This window comes from Sciurus vulgaris (assembly GCF_902686455.1).
Source record: "Sciurus vulgaris genome assembly, chromosome: 14".
In the NCBI taxonomy this organism is placed as follows: domain Eukaryota; kingdom Metazoa; phylum Chordata; class Mammalia; order Rodentia; family Sciuridae; genus Sciurus; species Sciurus vulgaris.
Genome location: NC_136475.1, coordinates 58,862,029 through 58,879,382, shown reverse-complemented (window position 1 = coordinate 58,879,382; position 17,354 = coordinate 58,862,029). Strand labels below are relative to the sequence as shown.

General features: G+C 38.0%; 1 long non-coding RNA gene across 1 annotated transcript in view; it reads left to right on the top strand.

Moving 5' to 3' along the window:
• The window catches only part of LOC306644594, a 96,753-nt gene extending 85,986 nt beyond the window's left edge, over nt 1–10,767 (top strand). Inside the window, exon 3 of the long non-coding RNA XR_013759419.1 lies at nt 10,587–10,767. This is a non-coding gene — a long non-coding RNA (uncharacterized lncRNA). The remainder of the gene's footprint in view (nt 1–10,586) is intronic.
• Nucleotides 10,768–17,354: the final 6,587 nt, after the last annotated feature.

Below are 17,354 nucleotides of genomic sequence, written 5' to 3'. Positions count from 1 at the left end.
TCTTCCAGATGAATTTCATGATTGCTTGCTCTATTTCTGTAAGGTACATCATTGGGATTTTAATTGGAATTGCATTGAATTTGTATAGCACTTTTGGTAGTATGGCCATTTGACAATATTAATTCTGCCTATCCAAGAACATGGGAGATCTTTCCATCTTCTAAGGTCTTCCTTAATTTCTTTCTTCAATGTTTTGTAGTTTTTCATTGTAGGGATCTTTTACCTCTTTGGTTAGATTGATGCCCAAGTATTTTATGTTTTTTGAGGCTATTGCAAATGGAGTTGTTTTCCTCATTTCCCTTTCAGCTGTTTTGTCGCTTGCGTATAAAAATGCTGTAGATTTATGCGTGTTGATTTTATAGCCTGCTATTTTGCTGAATTCATTGATGAGGTCTAGAAGTTTTCTGGAGGAGGTTTTTGGATCCTCTAAATATAGAGTCATGTCATCCGCAAATAGTGACAGCTTAAGTTCCTCTTTTCCTATTCGTATCCCTTTAATTTTTTTAGTCTGCCTAATGGCTCTGGCTAGAATTTTTAGGACAATATTGAATAGAAGTGGTGAAAGAGGACATCCCTGTCTTGTTCCCATTTTTAAAGGGAATGGTTTCAGTTTTTCTCCATTAAGAATGATGTTGACCATAGGTTTAGCATAAATAGCCTTTACAATGTTCAGGTATGTTCCTACTATCCCTATTTTTTGTAGTGTTTTGAGCATGAAGGGGTGTTGTATTTTGTCAAACGCTTTTTCTGCGTCAATTGAAATAACCATATGATTCTTATCCTTAAGTCTATTGACATGATGGATTATGTTTATTGATTTAGAAATGTTGAACCATCCTTGCATTCCAGGAATGAACCCCACTTGATCGTGGTGCATGATTTTCTTAATATGTTTTTGGATACGGTATGCCAATATTTTGTTAAGGATCTTTGCATCTAAATTCATCAAGGATATTGGTCTAAAATTTTCTTTCCTTGATGTATCTTTTCCTGGTTTGGGTATGAGGGTGATATTAGCTTCATAGAATGAGTTCAGTAGGGTACCCTCCTTTTCTATTTCCTGGAATACTTTGAGAAGTATTGGAATGAAGGTCTTGTAGAACTCAGCTGAGAATCTGTCTGGTCCTGGGCTTTTCTTGGATGGTAGATTTTTAATGGCTTCTTCTATTTCATTGCTTGATATTGATCTGTTTAAATCATGTATGTCCTCCTGGTTCGGTTTGGGAGGAGCATATGTCTCTAGAAATTTGTAAATGTCTTCGGTACTTTCTATTTTGTTGGAATACAGATTTTCAAAGTAGCTTCTCATTATGTTCTGTATCTCAGTGGTGTCTGTCGTGATATTTCCTTTTGCATCATGTATTTAGTAATTTGAGTCTTCTCTCTCCTTCTCTTTGTTAGTGTGGCTAAGGGTTTATCTATTTTGTTTACTTTCTCAAAGAACCAACTTTTTGTTATGTCAATTTTTTGAATTGTTTCTTTTGTTTCAATTTCATTGATTTCAGCTCTGATTTTAATTATTTCCTGTCTTGTACTACTTTTGCTGTTATTCTGTTCTTCTTTTTCTAGGGCTTTGAGCTGTAATGTTAGGTCATTTAATTGTTGACTTTCATTCTTTTCTGGAATGTGCTCCATGCAATGAATTTTCCTCTTAGTACCGCTTTCATAGTGTCTCAGAGATTTTGATATGTTGTATCGTCATTCTCATTGACCTCTAAGAATTTTTTAATCTCCTCCCTGAGGTTTTTTGTTATCCATGTTTCATTCAATAGCATATTATTTAGTCTCCAAATGTTAGAGTAATTTCCTTTTTTAAATTTTGTCATTGATTTCTACTCTCAGTCCATTATGATCTGATAGAACACAAGGCAGTATCTCTACTTTTTTGCATTTTCTAAGGGCTGTTTTGTGGCATAACACATGGTCTATTTTTGAGAAGGTTCCATGTGCTGCTGAGAAGAAAGTGTATCCGCTCATTGATGGATGGAATATTCTATATATGTCTATTAAGTCTAGGTTATTGATTGTGTTATTGAGTTCTATGGTTTCTTTGGTTGGATTTTGTTTGGAAGATCTTTCTAGTGGTGACAGCAGTGCGTTAAAGTCACCCAGAATTATTGTGTTGTGGTCTATGTGATTCCTGGAATTAAGAAGGATTTGTTTGATGTACAGGGATGCACCATTGTTTGGGGCATAGATATTTACTATAGTTATGTCTTCCTGATTTATGGTATGAAATGTCCTTCTTTATCCCTTCTGCCTAACTTTGGCTTGAAGTCCACTTTATCTGATATAAGGATGGAAACCCCCGCTTTTTTACTGAGTCCATGTGCGTGGTAGGTTTTTTCCCATCCTTTCACCTTTAGTCTGTGGATGTCTTTTTCTATGAGATGAGTCTCTTGCAGGCAGCATATTGTTCGGTCTTTCTTTTTAATCCATTCTGCCAGTCTATGTCTTTTGATTAATGAGTTTAGGCCATTAATGTTCAGGGTTATTATTAAGAAATGATTTGTATTCCCAGTCATTTGGCTTATTTTTGGTTTTTAAGTTGGCTTGGTTTCTCCTTTGAGTGGTTTTTCTCTAAGGTAGTTCCTCCCTTTGCTGACCTACATTGTTGTTTTTCATTTTCTCCTCATGGAATATTTTGTTGAGAACATTCTGTAGTGCAGGCTTTCTATTTGTAAATTCTTTTAACTTTTGTTTATCATGGAAGGATTTTATTTCATCTTCAAATCTGAAGGTTAGTTTTGCTGGGTACAGGATTCTTGGTTGGCAACCATGTTCTTTCAGAGCTTGAAATATGTTGGTCCAGGCCCTGCTAGCTTTTAGAGTCTGGGTTGAGAAGCTTTTAGAGTCTGGTTGGCTGCTATCTGTGTTGGTCTCCCCCTATATGTAATCTGATGCTTTTCTCTCGCGGCCTTCAAAATCCTATCTTTATTTTGAATGTTAGGCATTTTCATTATAATGTGCCTTGGTGTGGATCTGTTGTGATTCTGTGCATTTGGTGTTCTATAAGCCTCTTGTATTTGATTTTCCATTTCATTTTTCAGGTTTGGAAAATTTTCTGATATTATTTCATTGAATAGGTTGTTCATTCCTTTGGTTTGTATCTCTGTGCCTTCCTCAATCCCAATAATTCTTAAATTTGGTCTTTTCATGATGTCCCATAGTTCTTGGAGATTCTGTTCATGATTTCTTACCATCTTCTCTGTTTGGGTGACTTTATTTTCAAGATTAAATATTTTGTCTTCATTGTCTGAGGTTCTGTCTTCCAAGTGGTCTAGTGTGTTGGTGATGCTTTCTATTGAGTTTTTTATTTGGTTTATTGTCTCCTTCATTTCAAGGATTTCCATTTGGTTTTTTTGAGAATCTCTTTCTTTTTGTTGAAATGATCTTTTGCTTCCTGCACTTGCTCTTTCAGCTTATTGGTATTATCATTCATTGCCTGCATTTGCTCTCTTATCTCATCCTTTGCTTCGTGAATCATCTTAATCATGTATAATCTGAAGTCCTTTTCTGACATTTCTTCTAACATACTGTTATTGGATTCTATTAGTATAGAATCTAGATTTGTTTGGATCATTTTCTTCCCTTGTTTTTTCATGTTGTTCATGTATCTTCCCCTCTAGCAGTGCAGATCTGGGGTATTGTAGATTTCCCCCTATAGGCTTATAGTGGCCCTATAGGTTTCCAAAACCCTTTCTTTAAGGGGAGATCAATATTAGCAGTGCCCAAATCAGACACTATGCAATCCTAGACCAAAGAGCCCCTATGGGGACAATAACAAAATTGTCGTAATAAACAAAATGAGTGCAAATGTTATTTTTGGTAAAACAAACAGGTTTGCAATAAGGTCTGCAGTTTCTAATGGAGTTCAAAGAGGATGCAGAGGGATGTAGAATGTGGCTGTTAATGGGATAAGAAAAGAATATACAGAAGTTCTAGAAAATAGAAAGGGTGAGAGTGTAATCAAAAGAAATCGGATGTTAGCATGCAAAAAAGGGAGAAAGAGACTCTAAGGGAACATGTAAACAAAAGGAAAAGAAAGCAAGAAAAGTAAAGAAATAAAAACTTAAATTTTTTTTAAAAGGAGAAAAAAGAAAATCTACTGTATAACAGTCATATACTAATGAAACCTCCCAGTGTTCGGTAGCCTGATGCATGAGAGGTACCTGACAATGAGCTTCAAGTCTCCAGCAGGTGTCTCAGGATGGGATTTGCCCAACCCAAAGATCAGCGCTATGGCTTCCAGGATTATCCAAGATGGCCGCTCTGGTTTCAAAATGTGTTGGCAAATGGGGAGCTGCAGCTCAGGGGTGGACATGGTCAGCTGGAGGTCCTGGAGACAGGATGCAGTTGTCGGCAGGGGTCCTGGAGGTCTGGTGTGTTTGGTGTGATTGTGGGATCCTGGAGGCTGGGTGCAATCAGTTGGTCTGGGTTCCCGGTGATAGGGCACAGTCAGTTGGTCTGGGGGTCCTGGCGGCAGGGAGCAGTCAGTTGATGTGAGGGCCCTAGAGGCAGGGAGTGATCGGTGGGGCTGAGGGATCCTGGTGATGGGGCTCAGTCAGTCCGGCCAGGGGTCCTACGGGGCTGGCTGTTGTCTCAAAATGGTGGCAGCCACGTGTAATCAAACCTGCAGGTACAGTAACTGAACTTCCAGGTGACAGGAGGCAGCTGGTTCTCCACTGGCAGTCTGCGGACGATCGGGAGGTGAACCTCAAGCGTTGAGTGATGGATAGGGGTAAGGCAGGCGATGGTCAGGCGAGAGGCAGGCAAATGGCGGATGACAGACGCCTGACAGTGAGCAATCTGCTCTCAAAAAAGGCGTCGATATGCTGGCAGATTGCAGGTCATCACAGCAGACGAGAGTCTCTTATATTGAAAGGAGTTTTAATAGCAATAAGGTTGATAGGAATCATTTGTCTTATTATAGTTACAATGCATTATACTTTATAATTTCTCAACACAATCAATTTTCTTTTTATTTAAAAAAATTTTTTTTCACACATGCATATAGGGTAATAATGTCTGTCTCATTCTACCATCCTTCCCATCCCCACTGCCCCACAACTCCCCTCACTCCCCTCTGCATAATACAAAGTTCCTTCATTCTCCCTACCCACCCCCCACTATAGATCAGCATCCACTTATCAAAGAAAATATTCAGCCTTTGGTTTTTTGGGATTTGCTTATTTCACTTAGCATGATATTCTCTAGTTCCATTCATTTACCTGCAAATGCCATAATATCATTCTTCTTTAAGGCTGAGTAATAGTCCATTGTGTGTATTCCTACATTTTCTTTATCCATTCATCTGCTGAAGGGTTATCTAGATTGGTTCCACAGTTTAGCTGTTGTGAATTGAGCTGCTATAAACACAGATGTGGCTGCATCGCTGTAGTATGCTGATTTTAAGTCTTTTGGGTATAAACCAAGGGGTGGGATAGCTGGGTCAAATGGTGGTTCCATACCAAGGTTTCTGAGGAATCTTCATACTTTCCAGAGTGACTGCACCAATCTGCAGTCCCACCAGCATGTATGAATGTACCTTTTTCCCCACACCCTTGGCAATACTTATTATTGCTTATATTCTTGATAATTGCCATTCTAACTGGAGTAGTTTTGATTTGCATTTCTCTAGTTGCAAGAGATGATGAATATTTTTTCATGTTTGTTGACTGATTGCATTTCTTCTGTGAAGTGTCTGTTCAGTTCCTTAGCCCATTTATTGATCAGGTTTTTGTTGTTGTTGTTGTTGTTAAGTTTTCTGAGTTCTTTATATATCCTGGAGATTATTTCTCTATCGTGGTAAAGATTTTCTCCCATTATGTAAGCTTCTCTTTCTATCCTATTTTTTATCTACTTTAGTCCTAATATCTTTAAATCTCAGCTCATACCCTCTCCACCTTTCCCCAGGTGCCTCTTGGCCCCCAGTGTCTATACATTCTCTCATCATAGTTCTTGGTTTTCAGCTCTCATCTGATTTTGTTTTGTTTTTGCAATTCTGGGGATTGAACCCAGGGGTGCTCTGCATTGAGCTACATCCTGAGCACTTTTTATTTATTTTGAGGTAGGATCTCACTGTGTTGCCCAGGCTGACCCTGACCTTGAGATCCTCCTGGCTCAGCCTGTACCTGCCTCAGTCTTGTGAGTAGCTGGGATAACAGACACATGCCACTGCACTTCACTTCATTTGTCTGTCTTCCTTTCTTGAATTTGAGAGCTTAAGGGTAGGTCTTATATCTTATCTTCCCTCTAGATGTCCAGAAATTATTCTAATATTAATATGCAGCAGTGAGTGTTAAATAAATGAAAGTGAATGAAGACTTAGAGGTTCTTCTTCATAAGCCACCTAATCATCACATCATTTATGTATGTGTGTGTGTATGAAGTGTGTGCTTTAAACGGATTTCTCCCCAAAACCAGTGATCTCAGGAATATGACTTCAACCCATCAATGATCCTGGGTGGCAATGGTGGGAAATTTTTGTTCTAGGGTGAATAAAGTCCCCCCACACATTCAGTTTTTTGTAACTCATGAGTTCTTGTATATTTATTTTCTGGATAAATTTGGCGAACATGTTTCCAAATGGAAAACAATTTACCTGTTTTGATTTTTTTTTTCTCCTTTTGGCACATGAAGAAACTAACTCTTCTAACAATCTCAGTATCTCTTCCTTTGCTGCCTTGTCCAATATTTATCTTCAGAAATTCCACTGCAGTTTTTTTTTTCACACAAAGAAATACATTTCTTCACATTTAAGAGACACAAATTGTTGTTCCCACTTTCAAGAGAGATGTGGTGTTTCCAGATTTAGAAAGACACTTCCAGTTGCCAAGCTCTGTCAGACCCTGCCTTGGCTTAATGAAGAATGTTTCTGTTTTTCTTAGGTAAAGAAAAAAAATAAAGCCCCCAAATTATTTAAGTATTTTTCAGTTTAGTTTTGAGGCCAAGAGAGGCAGTCACATGAAAATCTGGAAGAAAGGGTTTTAGGTTGAGAAGTTAGACTTAACTATCAATGCTGTGTGTGGTTTTGCACAGGCTGGGTAAGGGGTTTCCTTGTCAGTACAATGAGGTTGAATTATATCAGTCTCATGGAAGAGGTCTGGTTTGTGGTGTATCTTGTGGCCATTGTGGTACCTCTAATGCCTAGTCACCCATGTTCCATGACATTCATAGGCAGGGAAGAATTTTTGGTACATGAATGTTTCCCTGAAGATCTACTGATGTCTGAAGCACTCAAAGGTGATGTGGCATTGTGAGGGATGAGATATTCTGATCTTCCCTGTACTCTCAGAGACAATTGCCAAAGATTCAACAGTGATTCCTGTAATGCACAGGTCAGCCACCACTTTTTGTCATGGACCTCAGCCATTGTAGCATTTCTTTTTGGCAAAAGATTCTGACAGACTGTTTTTATCAGCTGTATAGTAAAGACACACTATAATGATAGTGGTAGAGAATGGTTTCTTCTGGCAGACAGAATGGATTTTCTTTGACATATCTGGGTAAGTACCCAGAGACTTCTTGAGTGTTTCACAGGTAGGAAACACCAGAAGAATGGATTTCTTATCCTTGGAATGAAGGTATAGCATTTTATTGACTTGATTATGGAAAGAAATATCATCTTATTTTGAGACTCAACTGGGTAAAGTAGATATTTAAATTATTTCATATTTTTAAGTTTCTCTCACAGTTGACACTTACTCAATAAATACTTATGAATGAATGAAACATGTTAAGTAGAAACAGAATAAAGAAGTTCTGTTGGCCATTAGCTGTTTGTCTTGATTCATCATTTAAGGTGGGGCTAGTGTTGAACAATGGACAGGGTTTCCAAAGAATGGTAAGGATTGAGTCATTTCTTCATTTGGTTGTTTTGATTCTATTTTTTCATTTCCAATTAGATGCCAACCAATGTGAAATCTCCTCTTCTTCTTTTTTTCTTCCCATCCTCCTTTTCCATGCTCATTCTTTTTCCTTTCTATAACCTTACTGTTACAAATTTTAAAACAAATGGTTTAGGAAAAAGAAAGGGTTGAAGGTAACTAATCAATTTCTAGAAAACTGATTCCAAATGCAGACTTTCTCTTCTTGGTTATCTACTGCTACATAATAAACTACTACAAGATTAAGTGGCTTGACACAACAGTTGTTTCATTATATTTCTCTATTTGGGGATCAGGTATTTAGCAGTTCTCGGTCAGGTGGTTCTTCTGTTCCACGTGGTGTTACCTGGGATTGTTCAGTGGTATTCAGCTGCAGTTGGTCTGGTCTAGAGGGTCCAAGATGGCTTTTCTCATGTTCCTGACACCTTAATGGGAATGGCACTGGCTGGGAGGCTGACTTGGATGGTCCCTGTTTCTCTTCATGTAGTTTCATGGCATCTCCTTGTTATCTTTCTACCATGGCAGCCAGACTTGTCATATGACTCCTAATGGCTCCAAAAGAGCAAGGGAGAATCTGTTAGTTCTCTTAAAGTCAAGTCCCGGAACAAGCATAACTTCCCTTCCACATTACTGGCTCAGCTCAGAAACAAGAACTGGAGAAATGGAGCTCACTTCTCCATTGAAGGAGTGTCAAAGAATTTATAGTCATCCTTTCAGAAGTCAAAGGTAAACATAACTGAAATTGCCCTCTTTCAGAAATCAAGAGAGTGAGGATCTATCCTTCTGTATGCCAAGGGATATCTGGTATGGAAAGGTCTGAGTCCACTGATTCAAAATTCTATCCTGATGGGATGAAGCAAAGGTTGTACAAGTGCCCTCAGACACTAAACTAACATCTGAAGAAGTGTCAGGTTCTAATAACTGAAATTAAGAATTTTAAAACTTCAATCCTTAGTATTAGGTTTTAAGATGATTTTCATTTTGCCCTGAACTATTTCCTCCTTTTGGCAAAGACAGATTATTGGATCCATAGCCTGAAACATTTTTTAGTTTCACCTCAAGTCTTTCATTTTATACTGTTTTTTGTTTTTATTTTTGTTTTTGTACTGGGTATTGAACCCAGGGGCACACTTAACACTGAACAACATCACCAGTCCTTTTTAAATTTTTTATTTTGAGACAAGGTCTCAGGTCTCACTAAGTTGCCCAGGCTGGCCTAAAACTTGCAGTTCTCCTGCCTCAGCCTCCCAAGTGACTGGGACTACAGGCATACGCCACCACACCTGGCTTCAACCTAATGCTTTAATAAAATCCACGTAAGAGCAGGTGGCACACAATTGCAATTTCAGCAAGTTGGGAGGCTGAGTCAGGAGTATTATGAGTTCCAGGTCAGTCTCAACAACTTAGTGAGGCTTAAGCACCTTAGCAAGATCCTGTCTCAAAATAAAATATTAAAAAGGGCTGGGGATGTAACTCGGTGGTAAATTACCCCTGAGTTCAATCACCAGTATCAAAACAAGGACAAAAACAAACAAAAAAAACCTACATAATTATAGCATATATGCTAGTCTCGTTTTGGTGATGAGGGGAACAGCAGCTCAGGAAGGTTAAGATTAAAGAATCAATTTGAAGTGGCACACTTGTGATTTTTTTAAACCAAGGCCTACTTGGCTCCAAAACCTCTTTCCACTACCCCATGTGATCCACTACCCTATGTGATCTTCGTAAAATCTGAGAACCTTCAAAAACATCATTAGTGTACTGCCTGAGAAAGCACAGAGCCAATGAGGCTGGAATGATCAGACAAGATTCACAGCTCGGTATTATAGTCCCCATGGCCCAGTCAAGTTGACATGAAATTAACCATCACAACCTTCTCTGTGCAAAGCATCCTCTGCAGTACCTCTAGAGACCTGTTTCTTCAGGTGTGACATCTCTTGTAGTTCTAACTGCTACAACTGAATGAAAAGCCAACCAAATAAAACCTATTTCACTTTAACCTTCCCTTGAGAACCAAGGTCAGAAACATTCTCTCAGAACAACAACAACAACAACAAAAAAAAAAAAAAAAAAAAAAAAGAAAGAAAAAAAAAAGCAAAGAATAAAGTACCTGAAATGTCAATATTGAGAGTGGGAAGTTCATCTCCACTCTGAAAGCCCCTGTAGAGAGCTAGTGTTTGGTCCTCTTCCAGTCTGTGTCCCGTGTCTTTCTAGGGTCTGTGTGGCGATGGGGAATGGGGGAAATGCAGCCCACCTGACCAGAGAAAGGTACTTCTGAGAATATGGAGCCCAGGAGTAGAGCTTTCTGAGTTCTGAGAAAATTCGACCAAGGAACCAGCATCTGTAAAATGAAGAAGGGTCACCTCTTGCAGAGTGTGGGGTTGGGGTGGCGGCAGAGAAGGCCTGTACACCTCGGCGGCTTAACACTTGTAAGGCCGTACTGAGCACACTAACTTAGCAGCCTCTTCTCAAGTGCGAGGGGGAGGAAGCGAACGTGGTGTAAACATGAACAAGCCTCGGGTTAAGGACGAGAGGCCAGCTAATGACAGACACGTACCCAAGTCTCACTAGACCCAGAACCTGCGCATCCCTCCTACACCAGCAGGCATGTCCCTCACGTCGCTGCGTTTTGATCTGTGCCTGTGCTTCATATTGAGCTGTCAGTCTTTCTGAACCCTTCCTCTTTTTTTCATGTAGGTGCCAGTCTCCCTTCCCAGGAAGTCCTTCCGGTTCTGATAAGTTCTTCCGGTTCCTCGCGGTCCGCGGAGAGCGGACGGGAGAGCTTCCGTCTCGCATGCGCACGCCACACCTCTGAAGAACGCTCCGGGAGTTTATGTCCCGGGCCTTGGTGTTTGGAAGGATTTAATCTTCGGATCACTTTTATTTTGTGGGTATTTACTGCTTACTTAATTGGGGTAAATAAGTCAGTCATATTTCTCCATTTTTATTGATCAAAAAAATCCAATTTCATAGGACCCCTCTTAACCATCCTTACAATGGTTCTGAGCTAGCATGGCTTCTCAACTCCTTTTTCAATTCAAAGGTAATGTGAGGAAAACTTTTAAATACACTTCACTGTTATTTGATGTATCCAAAACACCTGTTTCGGTATTTTCTTTTTTTTTTTTATCGCTTTCTCTCTCTCTTTTTTTTTTTTTTATTGTAAACAAATGGGATACATGCTGTTTCTCTGTTTGTACATGGCGTAAAGGCATACCATTTGTGTAACCATAAATTTACATAGGGTAATGTTGTTTGATTCATTCTGTTATTTTTCCCTTCCCCTCACCCCTCCCACCCCTCTTTTCCCTCTATACAGTCCTTCCTTCCTCCTTTCTTGCCCCCCTCCCTAACCCTAACTCTCACCCTAACACTAACCCCTCCCTACCCCCATTATGTATCATCATCCACTTATTAGCGATATCATTCGTCCTTTGGTTTTTTGAGATTGGCTTATCTCACTTAGCATGATATTCTCCAATTTCATCCATTTGCCTGCAAATGCCATAATTTTATCATTCTTCATGGCAGAGTAATATTCCATTGAATATATATACCACAGTTTCTTTATCCATTCATCAATTGAAGGACATCTAGGTTGGTTCCACAATCTGGCTATTGTGAATTGAGCAGCTATGAATGTTGATGTGGCTGTATCTCTGTAGTATGCTGATTTTGTTTCTGTATTTTCTAGTAATGAGAATGAAGGAATTATTTTTAAAGAAATTCTTACCAAAATTGACTCAGATTTTTAGAACTTGAACTGTGGAAGAAATTGACAGTGCTACCATGTACTACCTATGCTCAGGTCATAAGAAAAGTTACTAATTTTATTGTATTTATTAATTTATTTATTTTGATACTGTGGATTGAACACAGGGGTGCTTAACCACTGAATCACATCCCTATCCCCCCCCTTTTTGTATTTTATTTAGAGACAGTCTCAGTGAGTTGTTTAGAGCCTTGCTCAGTTGCTGAGGCTGGCTTTGAATTTGCAATCATCCTGCCTCAGCCTCCTGGACCACTGGGATTACAGGCATGTGCCACCACACCCAACAGAAAAGTTATTAATTTTAAAACTTTAAGGACGAAATAATTATTACTATCTAACTTATGCAGGGCACGAAGCAAAAGTCCTATCAATTTTATGAAGCCAACATATCCTTAACATCCAAACCTCATAGAGATCACACACATGCCCCACATACTGCACCCAAGCACTGTTCACCCCCACATGTACACCACACACACATTGCACAAATACATACCAACATACCACACACACTGTATGTTAGGTGGAAAAGGGCACAGTTATGGTTCGTCGCTAGCTCCCAGAAACGCTCCACAGATACAGGTCTCACACAAGGAACCCTTTATTTTGCGCAGACGAATTCACGTCTGCACGGGGGAAGGGGAAAAAAGAAAAGGAGAAGATGGCGCAAGGTTTCTCTCTGACATAGGAATTTCGCGGGCTGAGAGGAACCAATCGCGGAGAATTCTTACAGACTGACTGATAGACCAATGACATATTAGTACGTAATGCTGGAGGCAGGAAGATTACAGCAACGTAAGCCGGAAATTCCTGTAACGTGAGAGGCGGGGAGAATGCAGATTGACAGGTGGTGGGGAGGCCGGGAATTCCTGTAACCAGAGAGGTGGGGAGAACGCAGATTGACAGGTCGTTGGGAGTTGGGAAATTCCTGTCACGGGAGAGAAAGGTGGCTTTATATCTTACACTATACATGTACCACACATTACACAAATACAACATATGTGCCTTGCCCACATATGCCACCCACACAGACTCATACTACACCTACACCACACACACATAGCACAAATACAAACATACTGTATGTGCACAACCTATAGCACACCAATTCCCATATGTACATTACAGAGTAATCTTTCTTTTAAACATAAAGTAAGAATCCTAATGAAAATATTAGCAAATAGAATCCAATAGTCCATTAAAAATACACTATGATGCTGGTGCCATAGTATATGCCTGTAATTCCAGTGGCTCAGGAGGCTGAGGTAGGAGTATCCCAAATTCAAAGCTAGCTTCAGCAACTTAGCAAGGTCCTAAGCAACTTAGTAAGACCCTGTCTCAAAAAATAAAAAGGGCTGGGGATGTGGCTCAGTGGTTAAGGTACTCCTGAATTCAGTCCCTGGCACCAAAAACAAAACCAAAACCAAAAATACACTGTGACAAAGTGGGACTCAATTGAGGGTGATTAACTTTTAGAAAATCTATTAGTATAATTTACTGTATGAATAGTCAAAGGTAAAAGCCACAATGACCTTCATAAAAGAAATTCATATATTTGAATATTCGTTCATAACAATAACAAGAGCATATTTGTTTTGCCCATATTATGTACTGGGCACTGTCTAATGTGCTTTGTTTGCATTTTCTCATTTGATCCTCCTTATCATCCAAAGGGAGGTGCTATCTATCCTCTTTATTTTATAAGATGAGGATGCTAAAGCCTAGTAAGGTTAAGAATCTTGCCTCCCAAGTCACATATCTAGAAAGTTGGTTGCACATATTGAGTGAGTGAGATGGTGAGTTTTTTTTGTTGTTGTTTTTTTTTTTTTTTTGGTTTTTTTTTGATACTAGGGACCAAACCTAGGGCCTTGTGCATACTAGGTAAGTGTTTTACCACTGAAATACATCCCCAGCCCTTAAGTGACTTGTTATTAATGACTATGTCAAAATAAGAATATAAGAATGTTCCCATAATATAGTAAACATATGTATCCTAAGTCATGATTCACCATCATGATTAATAAGAAAACAATGAAAATGTTTCCACTAAAATCAGGAATAAAACAAGAATGTCCACCATTACTGCTATTAGCTAACCTTTCTTTGGAAAAAGCTGATAAGATTAGATAAAAGAACCAATAAAAGATACAAATATTTTAAGAGGGGAGGCAAAATTTTAGTTGCTGCATGTAATATGACAATACATTTGGAACCCCAAGAGAAACAATTGTAACAGTATGAAAATTCAAGAAAATAGCTAGTCACATAGTCAATATTTTTTTAAAGATTTTTTTATTATTTATTTTAATTAAAAATCATAAATTTACATAGGGCAGTGTTGTTTGATTCATTCTGTTATTTTTTCCCCTTCCCCCCCACCCCTCCCACTCCTCTTTTCCCTCTATACAGTCCTTCCTTCCTCCATTCTTACCACCCTCCTTATCCCTAACCCTAAACCTAACCCTAACCCTAACACTAACCCCTCCTACACCCCCTTATATGTCCTCATCCGCTTATCAGCGAGATCATTCGTCCTTTAGTTTTTTGAGATTGGCTTATCTCAGTTAGCATGATATCCTCCAATTTCATCCATGTGCCTGCAAATGCCATAATTTTATCATTCTTCATGGCAGAGTAATATTCCATTGTATATATATATATGCCACAGTTTCTTTATCCATTCATCAACTGAAGGGCATCTAGGTTGGTTCCACAATCTGGCTATAGTGAATTGAGCAGCTATGAACATTGATGTGGCTGTATCTCTATAGTATGCTGATTTTAAGTCCTTTGGTATAGAGACTCATCTCATAGAAAGAGATACCCATAGACTAAAGGTAAAGGATGGGAAAAAACATACCATGCACACGGACACAGCAAAAAAGCTGGAGTATCCATCCTCATTTCAGATAATGTGGACTTCAAGCCAAAACTAGTCAGAAGGGATAAAGAAGGACATTACATACTGCTTAAGGGAAGCATAAATCAGCAAGATATAACAATCATAAATATCTATGCCCCGAACATTGGCTCATCCATGTACGTGAAACAAATCCTTCTCAATTCCAGAAATCAAATAGACCACAACACAATAATAGTAGGTGATTTTAACATACCTCTTTCACTGCTGGTCAATAATTTTTTAAATCAATAATTTTTTTGCATACAAATAACAAGCAGGTAGAAAATTAACTGGAAGAAAACAGTGTATTCACTATTCTTAACTAAATAGTTAAGAATAAGTTAACAGGACTGTACATAACCTATACTGTATGAAGAAAAAAGTATAATATTGAGAGACATAGAAGATTTGAATACATGGGAGATTTTTTAATACTTTTTTTTTACATTTTGTATACATGGAAGTTTTTTATTGCCATCTTTCTCTTCATTGTAAACAATGCCATTCTATCAAATTACTAACCATTTTTTTAAGAACCTGACAAAATTCAGACTCAGTCTAAAGGAATAACTTATGAAAATAGGAAAACTGTAAAAAGGAGGAAAACAAGCTCCAGTCAATATTAAAGTATATTATAAATGTATAGTAACTGGGCTGGAGTCATGGCTCAGTAGTAGAATGCTTGCCTAGCATGTGTGAGGCACTGGGTTCGATTCTCAGCACCACATATAAATAAATAAAATAAAGTCCATTTTCAACTAAAAAAAATATTTTAAAAAAAATGTATAGTAACTAATACTGTGATTCCAACTCAGCAAAAGACTGATAGGCCAATGGAACAGAAGAGGTGGCCCATAAATGGACCCCCAAACAGGTGGCAATTCATACATAATGCCACTTTCTCAATATGTCAGAAAAATACATCTGTGACAGTTGATAGTCATTAGGAAAAACAAGAATATTTCTTCTTACTCCTTACACTAAGATACATCAAAGAGATTGATAAATATACAAATAAAGCATAATTAATTGTATTAGAAGAAGATGTGGGTATATATTTTTATAATATTGGGGTGAATAAGGCCTTTCTAAGTATGGAAATTTCTAGATTGTAAATAAAAAGAAAGGTAGCTACATAATGTAATAAGCTTCTGTATAGCAAAAACAGAAGGACAGCTGGGAGGTGTGCAACATATATAGTAAACAGATTGATTCCTCTAGTAGTTAAAAAACACTTAGAAAATGAACGGTGCAACAGAAAAAAAGGACAAAAGATACTAGAGTGAATCACAGAAAACATCTGTAAAATAGGAGAAAATTTGCTCCAAGAAAGAAGTAAGCAAAATAAAATGAGTTAATTTTTTTTTTGCATAGAGGGATGCTGTACTACCAAGCAGTATCCCTAGCCCTTTTTATTTTATTTTGAATCAGGGTCTTACTTAGTTGCAGAGGTTAACCTCAAACTTGTGATTCTCCTGCCTCAGCCTCCCAAGTTGCTGAGATTACAGGCATGTGCCACTGAGCTGGCTCCAAGTTATACTTTTTAACCTATTAGATTAGAAAAAAATAAAGAATTATAATATCCAGTGTGAATAAGAATGTGAAACACTACCCTTATAAATTGTTGTTATAATCTATCAAGACTATATATTTGTATTTTTTGAAAGAAAATTTGATAGCATTTACTAAAATTTTGAAAGCCCTTATACTCTGAAAGTCATTATGGGTTAAATTGTGTTCCCCTTTTTCTCTCCACCTACTCCTCATTCAAAAAAGTTATGTTGAGCAGGACTGGTAGCATAGACCTGTAATCCTAGCTACTCAGAAGACAGGCAGGAAGATCACAAGTTGGAGGCCAGTCTGCAACTTAGCAAGATCCTGTCTCAAAATAAAAAGGATTGGCAATATAGCTTAGTGGTTAAAAAATAAAAAATGAAATCCTAAATCAGAGTATTTCAGAATGTAATCTGATTGGGAAAGAAGGCTGTTGCAAATATAATTAATTAAGATGAAAATCACACTGGCATGGGTTGGGCCCCTAATACAATGTGACTAGTGTCCTTATAAGAAGATGGCCATGTGAAGACAGATACATGGGAGAACACTAAATGATGTTGAAGGCAGAGATTGGCAAGGCAGGGAATGCCAAAGATCACCAATAAACCACAAAAAACTAGGATGAGGTGTTCCTATAGGTTTCAGAGACAGCATGGCCCTGACAATGCCTTGATTTTCAACTTTTGGCCCCCAGAACTCAACAATAAATTTCCATTGTTTTAAGCCACTTGATTTCTGGTACTCTGTTACAGCAGTGCTAGGAAACCAATTCAAATGTCAAATTCCATATCTAAGAATTTTTTCTACCCAAATATATATATTCAAAGGTACTCATTTCATTGTTGATCTTTTTTAAAAAAAAATTATTTTTGTTGTAGATGGACACAATACCTTTATATTATTTGTTTATTTACTTATTTATTTATTTATTATTATGTGGTGCTGAGGATCAAACCTAGGGCCTCACACATGCTAGGCAAGTGCTCTACCACTGAGCCACAACCCCAGCCCTCCATTGTTGATCTTAATGAGGGAAAACTGGATACAATCCAAATATCCATCTGCAACGAACTATTTAAATAAATTATGGTACTTCTTTAATGGAACGCTAAGGTGTAGTTAAAAGCAATGAAGTAACTAAAAATTGACTAATTCATAAGATATTTAAGATAAATTAGCAAGTTGAAAGACCAAGTTGTAAGGCACTGGTAGATTCTAAATTTATGTTTAAAAA